Source organism: Panthera pardus, unplaced genomic scaffold, assembly GCF_024362965.1.
Source record: "Panthera pardus isolate Hobbes unplaced genomic scaffold, ASM2436296v1 HiC_scaffold_24, whole genome shotgun sequence".
NCBI classification, from domain to species: Eukaryota; Metazoa; Chordata; class Mammalia; order Carnivora; family Felidae; genus Panthera; species Panthera pardus.
The window spans coordinates 106702917-106720097 of NW_026526810.1; the positions used below are offsets into that span (position 1 = coordinate 106702917).

General features: G+C 53.0%; 1 protein-coding gene across 4 annotated transcripts in view; it reads right to left on the reverse strand.

Moving 5' to 3' along the window:
* ACTN1 (actinin alpha 1) overlaps window positions 1-17181 on the reverse strand; it is a 100185-nt gene that overhangs the window by 62580 nt on the left and 20424 nt on the right. Inside the window, exon 1 of one of the 4 annotated variants that reach the window (XM_019451438.2) lies at window positions 12839-12860. The exons of the other annotated variants lie outside the window; for them this stretch is intronic. The gene's annotated coding sequence lies outside the window, so the exon portion shown is untranslated. Of the gene's footprint in view, window positions 1-12838; window positions 12861-17181 lie in introns of those variants that run through there. 4 annotated transcript variants of the gene reach the window in all.

Genomic DNA, 17181 nt, shown 5'->3' on the forward strand with positions numbered 1-17181 from the left:
CCCCCACCGCTGCCCCTGGGCTTGGTCCCGCCTGTAACACCTCCCCCATGTCTGGAGTCCAACGTCTGGAGCCCTTGCAGGTCTGATAACGCACAGGCCTCGGCAGGCCATAGCTCACAGAAGTAGCCCACGCATTCCTTTCCCAAAGAAGGAAAAGCCACCCAAAAGTGAGGTCATTTGGTTTTTCTGGCTCAGATGTTGACAGCTATGGGCCACTCGGTTCCACAGAAAACTTCCCGGATGACAAAGGATTTGGCCCAGCCTGGCATTCAGAAAATATGGGGATCTGTGGTCTGACTGAGTGGACCCTAACTGGACTCCTCTGAGTAGCTGAGGGGTGACCCCTTGACTTCATATCTCAGAGCCTCGATCTGTGAAAGCACGCTCAGCAGAAATGGTCCTGCAAGAGGAAGGAAGCAAACTGTATTCGAAATGGTCAGCTGGCCAAAAGGTCACCTCGGTGCCTGGAGTGTTCCTGAGTCTGGGCCAGCAGGATCTAGCAGGCACTGTGCCCCAGCTCCTCCCGGCCCCAGACTCCTTGACCCAGTCAAGGGCACATGACCAATAGGCCCCCAGACTTAAGCCAATGCCACAGTGTTACCACCTCCCTCCTCAGGACCTGCCACCCAGCAGCCACAGGACCTCACGCCAAACACAGGTAGAAACATGGCCTCCCAAGGGAAAGCTCAAAGCTCCGGGGGAATCCAGAGCCCTCAGGAAGGCAGAGACACCCCGCGAAGAAAGAAGGGTTTGGGGCACAAGCTCAGAGCCCCACAAGTATGGAAGTGTGACAAGCCACAAGGAATCACCCCAGTGACTGGCGGCCTGGCAGGTGGGGTGGAGCACAGACTTCCTAAGAGGCATCAACAGACCGTGTCTATACCCTGCCACTCCCTGTGACAGAAACCTCCATAATTCTCATCTATGACAGCAATTACCCTCTGCCTAAGAGGAAGTTTCTGGTTCCTGAAGCACTGAATGGAGGAAGGGAACAAGAGGCGTGGCGCTTTGAGTTCCTCCTGAGTTGCATATAAAACAATAATTTATCTCTCTACACGGAACAGACTGGTAAGCAGTTAGGATGTCACTGGGGTGGAGGGACCCAGGAGCCCTCACGCCCTGCTGGAGGGCACACTGCAGCCATTCTAGAGCTCAGTCCAGCACTATATTGTGAAATAGGATGTGCACCTACCCCACTACCCACAATTCCTGCCAGGAAATCCATCCCCCTCCAAGAAATCCTCCCGTGGGGAACGCTGGGTATGTAGGAGAATGTTCATCATTCCATTAGCTGTGCTGGCAGGGGAGGGCTCGGGGGCGATTTCCGTGTTCACTGTAGGAAGACCGTGGGGTAAAAATGTGACTCATGTGACCTTGCACAGACCTGCAATGACAGTGGGCCACGAGCCGAGGGCCTAATTAAGTCCGTTCTCTTTACTTGAAGTCCAAGAAAATAGTTTCTTCTCCCCAAACCCAAACACAGATCAGCACATCATAAAGCAACACAGAAATCCCAAAACCCCTTTATTAAGGGGCCAAAGACAACACGTGAGCCAAGGAAAACCCCACCCAGGCCCAGACCGATGTGGCCTACTGCCGTCACTGTCCCTGCAGCCTGTCCACTAGACCCGTCAGAAGTGTGGGAACCGGCAGCCAGCACAGCAGGCCTGTTGGCCAGGTAGCCAGCCAACAAGTCAGCGTGGCCAGCCCAGCTCGAGGGACAGGGCAGCCAGGGGTTCAGCAGCAGGAAGCAGGAAGCAGGAGGCTGGGGAACAGGAATGTGTCTGCAGAGAAGTCCACATTTCCAGAAGGGTGAGAAAGGGCCGCTGCAGGTAGATCTGACCAGGACCCTCCAACTCTGCTGGGACAGTGCAGGACACGGGGGGCTACTGAGTGAATGTATTCAGAGCCTTCCTTGAAGCTGTTAGATCCACACCCCTCTGTCCCCCAGCACAGGACTTACCCTCAGAAACTGTGCAGTGGGAGAAAAAAGCTGCAGGGAGCAGGGACAGCCAGTGGGCACCACAGCCGCCCCCAAACCTCGGTCCAGAGAAAAACAGTGTCCAGCCCTCACAATGGGGGCACTGAAGTAAAGTGGACCTCTGGTCCAGAGGGGAGGAGAGAGGGAAGGAGATCAAAGATGTTGGCTATTATTATCACTCAGAGAGGCATTTACCACCTCAGCAAATCTGCTCAACAATCCTATGCTAGAGGAGGAGACTGACGGTCAGAGGGGTTACACAACCTTCCCTGTCACACAGCTAGGCAGAGGCAGAACTGACATTTGAACAGGGGTCTATAGGACACCCAAGCCTGAGCCCTGTCCACTATGCTGGTGCTGAGGCTTCCAGGCAGGCCTTCTACCTTCAGAGTGGCAAGTAATGAGGGATCTGACAGCACCACCTGCCCCCACCACCCAGCTTTGCCCACCATCCTGCACCAGTCCCGGGTCTGCTCAGAGCCACGCGGGGACCTGTGCGGCTGTCCTCAGGCAGTCCCTGGGCCTGGATCAGGGAGGTAGCTAAAGGGTAGCCCAGGACACCAGGCTAAGAATCACCCCCCCCCCCCCCCCCCGTGCTCATCCAGCCACGAGAGAAGGTCCTGGACCTGGTGGCTCCCAAGGGATGCAGAATGGGCTGGGCAAGTTTTTCTTCTAAGTCTCAGTTTTAGGGAGGGGGAAAGAGGTTTGAACTCCTGTCTCTTTTGGCTTTCTGAACACAAAGCCCATTGAGAGAGACCAGGAATATAATTAAAATGACAGCCAAGGCGGGGGTGTGTATGCCAGAGTGTGGGCAACTGGCTTGTTGGGGCTTGGACTGGCCTGATGTCAGCAGCCTCCCCTACAGCGGTCCACTGTGGGTGCTCCTGACTCGCGCAGGCTCCAGGATCCCCCGGCCTGTGAGCCAGGAGCCAGATTCGCATGGGGGTCACACGATGAGCTCCTAATTCAAGGAGCCTTTAGTCTGCCGGGGATGCCAAATGTTAATCAAAAAGTTGTATCAATGGGGGCGCCTGGGTGGCTCAGTTGGTTAAGCATCTGACTTTGGCTCAGGTCATGATCTCACAGTTCACAAGTTCAAGCCCTGGGTCGGGCTCTGTGCTGACAGCTCAGAGCCTGGAACCTGCTTCAGATTCTAACTCCCTCTTTCTCTGCCCCTCCCCAGCTCGTGCACTCTCTCTCAAAAATAAACATTAAAAAAAAAAAAACAACCTCATATCAATGACTGTATATTTGCAAACTGAGTTTAAAGGCATACGGGAAAAGTTTCAGAAGGTGTAAGGCTAAAACAGGGCCCTAACCCCATCGTGCGTATGTGTGTGTGAGCAGGTGTGTGTACCCACACCCAACTGCTGCCCTGAGGAAGTCAGTGAATTTTTAAAGCCGAGGAATTTTAATTAGATGAAAAGACTGTAAATGTGAAGAGAGATCATATAATTTCTCATCCAAACCAGGGCACTTAAAAACAAAAGGAGGGGCTATTAATAATTACATCAGGGTAACAGGTGCAAACCAAGACATATGGTGGCCCTACGCACATGTGTGGGGTTGGGCATGGTCGGGAGGGTGATGCCGCCCAAGCAGAGGAAATCAAAGGGCAAAGTCCTCAGGGACGACACCGGCTCAAACCACTAGAAAATGGCCATGGGGCTGGTGCAGGAGGAGGGGAGAGGGAGGCCAGAGGCTGGAGGTCAGCAGGCCGCAGGGGCCTGACGCTCATGCATGATGTTAGGACGGTTTCTCCTGAGAACAATGGAAGCCACTGGAGAGCCCTGTTTGATTTCAGCCAAGGGTCGGGGGTGAGAATGAGGTGGGTCCAGGAATCAGGTGTTGGTTTACAAATACTACGCCCGCACCTTGGAAAGAGACTCCTAGTTTTGGCGTGAACAACAGATCAGAGGCGGACAAGAATGTCAGCAGACACCAATCAGGAGACCATACGAATGTCCAGGCAAGAGATAAAGGTGACTTGGGGTGGGGCGTGGGGAGGGTGAAGACAGAGAAGCAGGCGGACAAGTACACTTGGGGGTTAGGGACCTCACCCCCAGATTTGGCACCTGAGCCAAAAGATGCATGTATGGATGGAAGGATGGATGGATGGGCGAAGATGTCATCCACTAAAGCCCACCTCTCCACCATACTCCCCTGCCCACCCAGACACCGCAAGCCGCTCACCACGGCTACAAAAGAGGGTCCACAGCCCTCAGCCGGACAGTCTAAGTTGAAGGTCAGAATGGAAGGATCTGAGAGAGCAGAACGCCCCCAAGCCCACTGTCGAGGGCTCTGTCAGTAGCAGCACAATTCAATCCTCCCAACCTCCCTATGAGGTAGGTAGCATCATTAATCCCATTTTACAAATGAGAAAGCTCACAAAGTCACTCAAGGTCACATCGAACAGTACACAGAGGAGCCAGAATTCAGGCTGCAGAGCCCCTGCTTCTAACCACAAGCTCAGTCTGCCTGGACCTCCGCTCCCTCGACTCCCCTGCCAGCCCAGGCCCAGCAGCAGGCCACATGCACAAGCCCAGAGTGAGGCTCCTCCCCTCTCACTGCCCCCCACCCCCAGCCCACCTCACCCCAACCCAGGCAGATCACCCTCCTGGAGTGGGCCCAGCACAGGCAGTGCCTGAAGCTCCCAGCTAGAGGTGATCTTACTGTGTGGTCAGGACAGACAACCTTGGCCTTAGAACAGCCTGAAGGGAACAAGTACAGGGCCTCCCTCTCCCCTGGAAGCCTCTCCATCAAAACCCAGAGAAAATCAGGCTGAAATCATTAAGAGCCTCTAAAGGGGAAACTGGAAACTGGGGGGAACGCCAAGGACCTAAACTGGTCTTCCTTTAACGGACCAAGCCAGCCTGGGGAATAAGGAAGCAGGAGAGGCAGTATAGCCCTTGCACCTCGAGTGGCTGGCTGACCCCGGCAATACCACTCCTCACTTCCTGCACACTTTGCTTCCACCATCTGAGCCGGGGGGCCGGCCCTGCCTGTGCTTCTAGAAGTCTTTCTGGACAGAACCGTAATGGGAGAAGGGCAGGAGAAGTGGTCACTACCTACCCTCAGGAGTTCCAGGATTCCCCCAATGTCCCTGAGAAGGTGTTTGAGCCCAGTCCACCTGGCCCATGCTGCCTCCCCACCCTCCTTCTATCTGTGGATCCCAGTGGCCCTGGGACAAAGCCCACGGCTCACCCTGCTCACGTGGGCCCTGGCTTTCAGAAGGCACATCTGGGGAAGCGTCCTGGTGGGTGCCCCCCCACCCCACCACCTGTGCACCATGGCTGGTCTCTGCAGGCCTCCCTCGAGGGGCAGAAGGATGCCCCTGTTCCCCCTCTGCCACCACTGGGGCATGTTACTCACCTCCTTCCTGTCACCCCACCTCTCTTCATCCCCCACCTTTTCCATGCCTTAGTAGAATGTTTGCAGACACAATGGACACAGGCACTAGAAGATCTGAGTTCTAATTCTGTTCCACCACAAGGGAGCGCAGGGCCTCGGGTCTGCCCCTTAAGCCTCACACTCTCACTTCAAAGTCTCCCACTTTATGTGGGGCCATACCTGCCTCCCAGCTGCCCTAATGGGCTCTTGTTAAATCAGATGATACCACCACTGGGAGAGGACTCTGAGAGCAGCGAATGTGAGTTTCCCAAATTGACCTAATTATAAAACATGCTGAAAATGCAGATTCCACCCCAACAACGGGCACTCTGGTTCAGGAGTTCTGGGTGGGACCCATGAATCAGAATTTTAACAAGTAACAAGCACTCCAAGCGAATCCTATAATCGAGCAAGTTTGGGCAACTCTGGGCTGGAGAAACATGGAGGAAGTCTCTATCACCTCCCCTCCTGTGTAGAGAAGGACAAGAGGAGTTTGCGGAAAGCCTATCTTGGCTTTGTGCATACATAAAATCACCACCCTGCCCACACTTGGGGAGCCCACCAGGCACAGGACACTAACCTGGATGGTTTACATCCCTCATCCCATTTAGTCCTGGCAACGACCCTACAGGATAGATTGAAAAAGAAACCAAGGCTCAGAGTAAGGACCTGCTCAAGGTCACAAGAGTAAGATGGCAGAGGGCTTCTCTTCGCCCCAGAAGTGCCAACACCGAAGCTGACTCTGCTCAACACCCTGTGGCCCCCACAAGATGGACTCTTCTGCGGAGAAGGGGGGCAGGGGAGGAGGGGTTAGAAAGGAGACAGCTGCAGGCAGGACTGCCCCCCTCCCCTCCTCTGAGCCTGGACGTGACCCATGCGTGGCTGGTCCCCACCACTCTATCCTGCAGGAGAAAGGGGCGCTCCACTGCCTGGACGTGGAGGCTGCTATTTCCTGTCCCCAAATAGGAGGGAGACGGGGATCCTGGAGTCTGCAAACTAGGAAGGTAGGGGGACCCACCTAAGGCACAATCACACAGCAACTTAACTGGGGGAAGAGTTCTGAGCCAGAATGCCTGGCACAGAAGTGAGGGGCTCGGGCTCCCCAAGGGTCTGGCAGGTTCGCTGCCATCGGGCAGAGCCCACTTCAGATCTTCTGTCCCCCTTCTCTCTGCCCCTCCCTTGCTCGCTCACTCTCTCTCAAAAATAAGCAAACAGCTGGGCGCCTCGATGGCTCAGTCAGTTAAGCGTCCGACTCGATTTTTGGCTCAGGTTATATGATTTTATGGTGTCATGAGTTTGAGCCCCACATCTGGCTCTGTGCGCTGACCATACGGAGCCTGCTTGGGATTCCCTGTCTTCCTTGCTTCCTGCCCCTCCCCCACTCACACCTTGTAAATAAATAAATAAATAAATAAGAGGGGATAAACAAAATGTGGTGTATACACACAATGGAATATTAGTCGGCCATAAAAAGGAAGGGAATTCTGACACATGCTATCACATGGATGAACCTTGAGGACATTATGCTAAGAGAATGAGCCAGACACAAAAGGACAAATACTGTCTGACTCCCCTTTGATGAAGTACCTAAAGCCGTCAAATTCTCAAAGACGGTAGATGCTGGTTGTCGGGGCTGGGGGAGGAAGGGATGGGGAGTGAGTGTTTAATGAGTACAGAGTTTCGGTTTGGCCAGATGTCAAGAGTTCTGGAGACGGATGGTGGTGATGGCTGCACAACAGTGGGAATGCGTTTAATGTCACTGACCTGCACACTTAAAAATGGCAAAAATGATAAATTTCATGTTATATATATTTTACCACAAACTACCTCTCTCTCTCTCCCTCTCCCTCTCTCCCTCTCTCTCTCTCTACGTATATATATATATATATATATGTACGTAGAGAGAGATGCAGGTTAAACATAAACTTGCATGTGGGCATCGGAAAATAACCCTATTACCTGTGGGGAAGCATTTTTTGGGTTGTTTGTTTTTACCGTGAACATGTTACACTTTCCTAATAAAACCAAAAGAGACCCTGGAGACTTCTCAACAAAACCGTTTCGAATCGTGACCCATTTCGGTGTCTGAGAACTGCCCACTCTACACAATGTTGCAGGCAATGCCGTCACCTGACTCCTCTCTGCCACCAGCGACAGCCTGCCGGGCGGGACAGGGATGAGCATCACCCCCCTTGAAAGCAGTGAAGGCAGACTTGGGGTGGGGGCCAGCAATGACGCACAGGGCCTCCCCAGCCCTCCCCACTTCACGAAAACAGGAGTAGGGAAATGCCCCCAGGGCCAGAGACGATGGGTAACTGGTGTGCCCCTCCCTAGGCTCTGACTCCAAGGTGACTCTGGCTTTGGAAGGAAATGAGCCACCCTGCCCTATTTCCCCTTCGAGGAAGGCACAAGGGAATGACTGAGCCCAGTCCCTACATGCCCGGCCTTCTCCTCCACGGGACTCTGGTGAAATCACCTCCCATCCTCCACCGCAGGGGGACAGGAAGCTGCAGCGAAGAGGGAGACGGAGAAAACGTCCACCTGATGGAGGAAGGCACAGGATGGGGGAGGCACAAAGGACAAGAGGGGCCTTTCCAATTTCTACCCTCAATCCTGCCATGAAGACACCAGGAGGGATGCAGACTCAGGCTCCAGTCCTGATGTTTCCACTGACTGGCCATGTGGCCTTGCCTCAGTTTCCTCATCTGTAACTTGAAATGGATGGAATGCTTCTTTTCAGTGGCTCTTGCCTTTCAGCTCTGAAACTGAAGGCTTCCATCTGAGCTTGGTGATGTCCCCGAACCAGGAAAGGGCTGGGGAAGACAAGACATGGCCTTGGAGCAAGGAGAGCCTCCTCCAGGGACCCATGCCTGGTCTCCCTCCTGGACGCAGCGCTTCTAACTGGAGCACCAGCACCCCCACCCTCAGACCACACCGCCCAGCCATTCATTTCATATTTTCTAAGCTCTCACCCTGGGCCAGGGACCGAGCCAGCAGTGGGAAACTGTGGCGAGCAGCCTAGCCTTCGAGGCACTCACAGCCTCGTGACTGTGTCCACCCCACCCCCTGTCCCCAAGGCCAGCCCTCTGAGGAAGCAGAGCCTGGAACAGTCATCCGAACAGTAGGCAGAAGGGGAAGCCATACGGGGCCCTGAGAAGTGCACCAAACCAAACTGAGAGCCAGGGAAAGCGTGGTTTGAATCCCGCACCGGCCGCCAATTTGCTGTGTGACCTTGGACTAGCTTCTTCAGCCCGCTGGGACTCAGTTTCCTGATCTGTCAAGAGAGGCCTGGGACTGGTCTCTGCACGACCTTCCAGCTCAGACAGCCTGGGCGTCTCTGGGTCCCGGGATCCCAGCAGCACCACTGACCCCGACCATTTGGGCCCCGTGGACTCCAGACAAGCAGAGCTGATGGTCGGCCAGCTCCGGAGAGTCATGCGGCACCAGGGACAGAGGCTCAGCCCTGCAAAGCCCAGCTGCCAGAGGCCGTCTGAAGGCAAACGTCTGCTGTAACTTTAGGATCAAATGGGTGTCTCGGCTTTCTCAGAGTTGGAACTGTTTAGCTCGGGACGGGGTCAGAAGACCAGAAGGAAGCTTCTTGCATTCTCGGTGCCGCACTGCCTAGTAGGGGAAAGTGGCGCCCCTCCCGCCCCATCTCTGCCGGATTTGAACCATAAACACAGCCCTTTTCTGAAGGGAAGGGCTTAACACAAACCAGATGTGGTAGGGACTTTCCCCCACCCCCTCCTGGCCCTAAAATTAAACATTCAGTGTCTCCTCTGCCAAAATTCACTTGAAGGCCGAGCCTTAAAGAGCCAGCACCTCCGGTTCTCACCCTCACACATTCTCAATCACATCCCCGCTTAAACAAAATGTCAAAGTACCCAAATGGCAAGTGTGGATGGGGCGGCCCCCCAGGAGTGCCTGGCACCCATGCAGGCCAGGGACAGATTTAAAAGGAAAGGTCACTGGAGAAGAAATGCTGATCCTCTATCACTGGCCCAGAAGGTACCAAAGGTACCTTCCAGGAGTGGTTCCCGCACCTGGGGATTTGCCCCTGGGGACGGCACAGAGAGGGTTTGCACATGCAGGGGCAGTCAGCTCACAGGGAGCATCACTCCTGTCCCTAGGGGACTCTGGAGATTCCTGGAAGAGTCCATTTCCGGGACTCGAGTTTGCAGTCTCTAGAAATGGGATGAATAACAGGTATCTGATTTATCTCTGATCTCATGCAAGGCTGTGACGGTCCAGACAGAGCCCACCTCAAGAGACCTGGACTCTGCTGGGCTGCCAGGCTGGTCGCTCCCCTGTCCTAAAAGCTCACCTGGGTCCTACAGATCCTTCCAACCCCAGCCGAAGTCCCAGACCATCCCATCCACCCATCCACCTAACCGCCCCCCCACCTGCCCATGCCCCCTATGCTAGGGTCAGGCCTCAGCACCCAGCACTAATCAGTTGGCCCTACAGAGGCACATCCTGTCTCCACAGCAAGGGGACACATCCATCCCCTGCCCTTAAGCTCAGGGGACCACATCTTACACCTTCTATGCACTCCACAGCACCTAGCAGCACACAACACACACTGAGCGTGCTCAGAACAGATGGTTAAATCTCATGCAGCTGCCATTACTCAAGCAAAGGACAGGTTACAGCAATAAATAAATAAACAAATAAATAAATAAATTATATATATATATATATTTGGAGAGATGGTACTTCAGAGAGAAATTCCCTGACTTGCTATTAAATTGAATACTATTTTTTCTTAAAAAGTAGTTCATCCTACAACCTCAACATAGTCTTTTTCGTTTCTGCGTATTACCTGTTTACACTGGTTTTTATGGTTGCAACTGATTATAATGCATATAGCATATAGTGTTACTCTAACATTCAACAGTCTATTGGGTATTCTATTCCTGTATAATCTGTATAAATGTCATTCTAAAGGCTGAAAAAAAATGTCCCACCACTACCATGTATCAGGAAGGTTTGTTAAACTCCTCCCCTAATGTTGCTTAGACACGGAAGCTTTTTTTTTTCCCCCAGATGGCACAGAGCATATTCTTAGGCATTTCTGTCTCAGTTGGACAGTTTTCTTCAGACAAAATCCTGGAGGCCAGTGGAGCGGGGGAGGGGGCGGGGGGGGGGGGGTGGAATTACCAGGCCAAAGGATATGAACATTTTCACAGCTTTTGCTACATAAATGAGCCACGATGCTAACCCACAAGTTGCAACAATCCCTAGAGCCTTCAGAAAGGAGTCCATCCACCTGTTCATCTAAAACCTTGCCTTGATTGGATTTTTTTCTCTTTGCAAAACTGTGTCTCAGTTACACGTATTGCCTGGAAGAGTTCATCACCTCTAGGACTCCAGAATAAGTGCTCTGAGGGTCCTTTTTCTTATACCTTAGCTCTCAGGCCCACCTTCTCTATACCAACCCTTGTAACCCTAGTCCTTTCTGATGTCAGAGGCATGCTGTGGCCCCCTGAGGCCTGCTCTACCAAACTCAATCTCCCCCTCAACTTCTGAGAGTCGTGGTTCCCTTCTACACTGTGCCCCTCCTCCCACGGTACCACATCCCCCCTGAGAAACTGCGGATAGTCAGAGAGGCAGAGGGGGTGGTTCTTGACCTACAGCCCCCAAAATGACACCCAGGGATGTGGAACTGCCCTGTCAAACTGAGTATCATGTGCTTTCTCAGCTCCCTGTTGCCTGGGCCTGTCTCCCTGGGCCAGTTGGAGTCTATGCCAACAAAACACACTGCAGCTGGCAGACCCCCAGGCTGAAAAGACCCAGGAGCATGGCAATGAGGAGGCGTCCACAGTCTAGAGCCAACCCAAACCCCTGTTGTCACGCTGTCTGGATGAAAGCTAGAACCCACACAACAGTGCACAGTCAGAATTTGGCTCAACTGAGACTACAGGGTCAGAGGTCACTAAGGTGGGACAGGGCGAGGCAGCATATGGGGCGCTGAAAAGCCCTCTCTCCACAGGAAACCAAACAGAGCTGGACAGTCACTAAAGGACACAGATGTTTGTGCTGGGTGAGCAGGGAGGGCCACCTGTCTGATAGAAGTGGCCCCTCAGAATGCCCAGGGTGAGAAAAGCATGGCCTCCACCATTAGCACCGCAATATTGCTTTAAAGCAGCCTTATTGGCCCTCTTGCTCCAAAACCAAAAACAATTTACGGTCAGGGAAGCAAGAATAGATTTTCTTTCCTTTCCTTATTTACTCTCCCTCTAAGTAATAATATGGGTTCAGGGTCCAGAAGAGACACTTGGTTCACATTTTGGGGATACTCCTACCACTCAGACTAGAGCAACGATACTCTCCACATAAGCCTTCCTAGATGTTCTCTAAAAATTAAGTAGGGGGTTTGCTAGAAATGCAGATTCCTGGGCTCTGAGCCCAGAGCATTTGGTTCGGCAGGCCTGGGCAAGGCTCAGGAGGCTACAGTTCATACATGAAGCCTCAGTGGGCCGTGGACCACCCTTTAGTAAATATGGCATCGGAGTGAAATTCTCCACTTGGGTGGTAGAGAGTGGACATGCCCACTGGAACCAGAACTGGAAGATGTGGTCACCTGAAGCGGGTGCTCAATTAATACAGTGTGGGCAGGACGTCCTTTGCTGTTGCCCACCTCCCCTCCTCAGAGCAAAGGAACCTCTCCTTCACAGAGCAAAGTTAAGTACATGTTGTTGTCTCCTCAGGAGTCCCTCTCGCCCTCCCAATGACCATGAGTCTTAATTGGACCAGCCTTTACAGTTCATTGTGGTTTCTGGGTAGGGAGAGACAGAGAGGGTAGAGTGTCTAACAAACCAGACAGAACAAATCAATCCCAGCCCGTCCACATGGCCACAAGCTGGAGTACCATGAGGCCCTGACAGGGAGCTCTTGACCTAACCAACTCAAACAGCAGCTGAGACATTCCAGTGGCTTCCCCCTTCGGTGCCCCCAACACCGAGAATCCCTCTGGTGAATCCAGAAACGGCTCCAAAGTTCTGATCATCCACAGCCCCTGGACATTGGAAAACAGTCTGCCACTGTGTCGGAGGGGCCGGCCGTAGGACACTCAGCATTAGGGACATCAAGCATGCTCTAGGTGCACCTCCAAGACAGCCTGAGAGTCCCACACGTGGGTATGGGGGCTAGGGTGGCTCGAAGAAGCCACCATTGCAGCTCCATCTATGGACCTCTAGGTATGATCCCCAACCAAAGCGCACCTGACTCCATACGTCTAGCACTAGGTTAAAATGAAACAAGGGGAGAGCCACAGCTGCAGGAGAAAGGAAGCTTCTGCGCATCACCTCTTCCATATTGAAAATGACACAAACATCCAAGTGTGTCACTAGTGTGGGCACAGCACCAGGTGCCCTCATGCATTCACCCATGTTGGCATTTGAAGCCACCTGAGAAACCTTCAGCTGGCTCTTAAGAGTTCCCAGAGACTGAGGCCTCGTTCCCTACTTCAGGTCAAGCCATTTCATGAACAGTCCAGCTTCCTCTTCCCAGCCCAGCATCAGGGGCATTTCATCAGATACGTCACTGCTCAGGGGACGGTGGAGCTGCCCGGGGACAGAAGTAACCCTGCCGGGTTGAGGAGTGCCGGCAACCCCAGTCGAGAGTTCATCAAGGGCCCAGCCAGAGCAGGAAGTGGTCTCTTCCACCCTGAGGCTTCCTCCTACAGATGGAAGTATGGGAGAGGGTCGCCTGGGCCATGGAATGTTTGGTTCAGAGAAGTGAAGGGGGGAAGTGAGAGCCGGGCGCAGAGCCGGCAGGTTTAGGTTCTGTTCTAGGACTTCTCCCACTTCCCTTCAACTTTACCAAGAACCCTGGCTCTTCTGACAAGCATCACAGACAGGAACTTGCAACAATGTGGTCAACAGCCAGGTCCGGGGGGAGGGGGAACTTTCCCAGACACGGAGGCTCATGAGCCTTGTGCCCTGCCCCTGAGGTAGCGCCTGGCAGGTGGTAGCTACTGAAGAATCTACTAAGTTGCCAGCGGAGGATCATATTTCACATTTTCCTCCCAAATATTTAAGTCCTGACAGTTTTCTGAACCACCTTCTACATATCTAGCACTAGGCTGAAATATTAACAGGGACTTCAGGTTAGAAATGTTAAGCCCACAGCCAGGCAGGCCAGTGGCTAAGCTATTCTGGGTCAGAGGAAAATCGGGTGCCCTCCCTGCCAAGCAGGAGGGCACGTAGGACTAACGGGAACGCCACAGCTCCCACTCCTGTCTGACAAGAGGCAGGAGGTCACTACAGCAGCACCCCAAACCGACACCTCCATGCTCTCAGCGTGGGAGAATTCCAGGCAATCTCTATCTTCTTCCTTGTACTGTGCTGTCTTTTTCACAATAAACATTACGTTCCTTCTTAATTAAAGAAACAGGTTTGTGTATTGCCGGTGGCATATTAAGTCAGTCCGTCTTAGAAAGGCAACTGATGAATACGTAAAATGGTCATCTCTCTTGACCAATTAACTCAGATCCCAGATATGAACCTGAAAGGCAAGAAAACGTCCACAGGAAAGGACTACTTATAGAGGCATTACCTAGGATAGCCAAAAACTGGAAACCATGGAGATGTCCAATGCCGGGAGAATGAAGAGGAGAGGAGTAGCACCTCACTGAGGAGAGAGGCAGCCAGTAAAGGTGACATGCCAGGCCCAGCCCCGACAGGTAAGCCATTTCCTTCCCGGGGGGGACCTCATCCCTGCTCTGTGGCCAAGAGCCTGAGGCCAGAAGCACCTTGCTGAGACTCGGAGCAAATCCAAATGTGCTTCCAGAAGACAGCCTTGGCCTCCACCACCTTCGTTCTGAAAAGGTAGATGCCAGGCCCAGCCCCGACCTCTCATTTTCCTAACAAAATAGCAGCTCTGGTCCTCACATGCCTGGTACCTCAAACAGTTCCCTTCTCTGTGCAGGCCTCGGAAAACCTCTGACAGACTCAGGGCCCAGGAGCCCAGCCCTGGGCAAACAACCGGGAGGGAGGGTCTCCAGTGACAAGCAAGGGGTGAGGCCTCGCCTCAGCTGGACCTCTCGAAGCAGTAGGACAAGATTTCATTATTCAGCTTCTCACAGAAATGCCTTCACACAAGTGTGATTTAACACCATGCCTTTGGCTCTACTGAGGGTTGATTTAAGAACCAATATGCAGGGGCGCCTGGCTGGCTCAGTCAGCGGAGTATGCGACTCTTGATCTCGGGGTCGTAAGTTTGAGCCCCATGCTGGGTGTAAAGATACTTAAAACTAAAAATCTTTTTTTTAATTTTTATTTTTTAGTGTTTATTCATTTTTGACGGAGAGAGAGACAGAGCACAAGCAGGGGAGGGGCGGGGGGGGGGGTGGTGGGGAGACAGAGAATCCAAAGCAAGCTCCACATTCTGAGCTGTCAGCACAGAGCCCGACACCTGGCTCGAACCCACAAACCGTGAGATCATGACCTGAGCAGAGGTCGGATGCTTAACTGACTGAGCCACCCAGGTGTCCCTAAAAATAAAAACCTTAAAAAAAAAAAAAGAAAGAAAGAAAGAAAGAACCGACATGCAAAAAAGGTCTCTGTGTGTTCCGTGAAACTACGACCGACAGCATTAAGCACAACACGACTCTAAAATGGATTGGGGCGCCTGGGTGGCTCAGTCGGTTAAGCGTCCGACTTCAGCTCAGGTCACGATCTCGCGGTCTGTGAGTTCTGGGCTGATGGCTCAGAGCCTGGAGCCTGCTTCCGATTCTGTGTCTCCCTCTCTCTCTGCCCCTGCCCCGTTCATGCTCTCTCTGTCTCAAAAATAAAATTAAAAAAAACGTTAAAAAAAAAAAAATTAAAAAAAAAAATAAAATGGAAAAGTCCCTGGTGGTCAGTCATTACTAGAAGTGTCTCTTTCCCATGAACTGATATGCTTCCTTTTTCACTAGGAAATAAATGTTATGATAATTCCAATTTCCCCTTTTGCTGTGGCTACCAGGAAGCTTGGAATGAGGGTCAGGGCAAACTAAGAAAAACTAACCTCTTTTAACAGTTACCTCATCCTCACCCTGACAAAGCTCAGATCTTCCGACTTTAAACCTTAGCTATACATGAGCCTTTGGATGTGCTCTCCTCAAATGCTTTTTGGAAAGAGGCAGAAAAGCACAAATAAAAAAATATTCATGAAATAAACTCTATCCCTGGATCTCACTTTCATCAGGGGAGGAACGCAAAGGCTGTGTTGCTATATATGAAAAAACAAATCTTTAATAAAGAGCCACGTGGAGAAATAAAAAAACGGAACTGAACTGCGTACGCGCTACGGTTGCCACTATGAAAGTAACGCACGTATGAGGACAAACACGAAAATAGGTTTCTGAAACGATAAATCGTGGTGTGTAGGTGAGAGGGTTAAAATGTCATCTTTTTTGCCCCCTCTGAAGTGCTTTCTCTTCTCCAATGGCAACAGAGGCCCAGGTAGGTGCATCAAGTAGGCAAGCAAAAGCCAGTGTTCCCTGGCCTTTCCCATGTCGTCCCCAAGGCTGCCACATTGGGGGGTGGAGACAGGCTACAAGCCCACAGGTGGTTCCTTTTTTTTTTTTTTTTTTTTTTGTTTATTTATTTTTGAGACAGAGAGAGACAGAGCATGAATGGGGGAGGGGCAGAGAGAGAGGGAGACACAGAATCAGAAGCAGTCTCCAGGCTCTGAGCCATCAGCCCAGAGCCTGACTCGGGGCTCGAACTCACGAACCGTGAGATCGTGACCTGAACTGAAGTCGGACGCTTAACCGACTGAGCCACCCAGGTGCCCCAATAGGTGGCTCCTTAAGAGACTGGAACCCAGTAGGTGGTGGGCTGGACTTCTTAGGGTCTTGAAGAAGATGCCCGGTGCCCTGAAATCACAGCGGTTTGAAATTCTTGTCCTCACTACCCATCAGCGGGCATGTTCCGAACACACCCTCATAAGAACAACAAACTAGACACCTGCACACATGGTTGGGGGGAGGGGCAGGAGCCATAAGCCACGACCTCTGACCTCTACATGCCTAGGACTCGATGGGCAAACTAGCGACCCCTCAGCCTTCCCGTGTCAGATCAAACGCTGCTCCCTCCGGGAAGGTTTCCTCCTCCGTCCCCTCCATCCCTCCTCCATCCCCCATCCTCAGACCCTCGCACCTGACTGATGGGCATTCACACACAGCCTGCACGTCTCCTTCGGAACCCTTGACACACCTGAAACCCCGTCCTCGGTGCGTCCAGCCCAGGGGACTGCGAGCCCAAGGCCGGCGCAGTTGCAGATGGCACCTGGGCCACATGAGCCAAATGGCCGGCAGACAGGATGGCTCAGCCTCTGCTGAGGACCAAGGTTTGGGCGACTGGACTAGAGGCTTCCTCCTCCCTCCACTGGACTCAGGATCCCCGGGGCTGCCAGAGGGGCTGGCCGCTGTCTCTATTGCACCCATCTCTTTTCCAGTGACAGCAGCCCACGTGGGGCAGGGGAGCCTAGCCCTGGAGAGCAAGTAGGTCTTCGGAGGCTGACTCACCACCTTGCAGGTGGAGTGAGCTCATTCCCTTCCAGGGCATCCTCGAACCAGAAGCCCACAGCAGAGGTGGTTCCCATGGCAACCGGCCAGCGCCTCCACAGCCGCCTTCCCTGGAGCGCCTGCGCCCTGTGCCAAGGGTCACTTAGCCCACCCTCCGCCGCCCGAATCCCGAGAGCACAGAGCGAGCCGGGGCCCTGGGGGCCAGGCACGGCAGAGCCCTCCCCCCTCCACCGCCCCCACCGGCTTCGACAAGTCCACCCAACACACCCGAGACCAGGAAACTCATGACCCCACA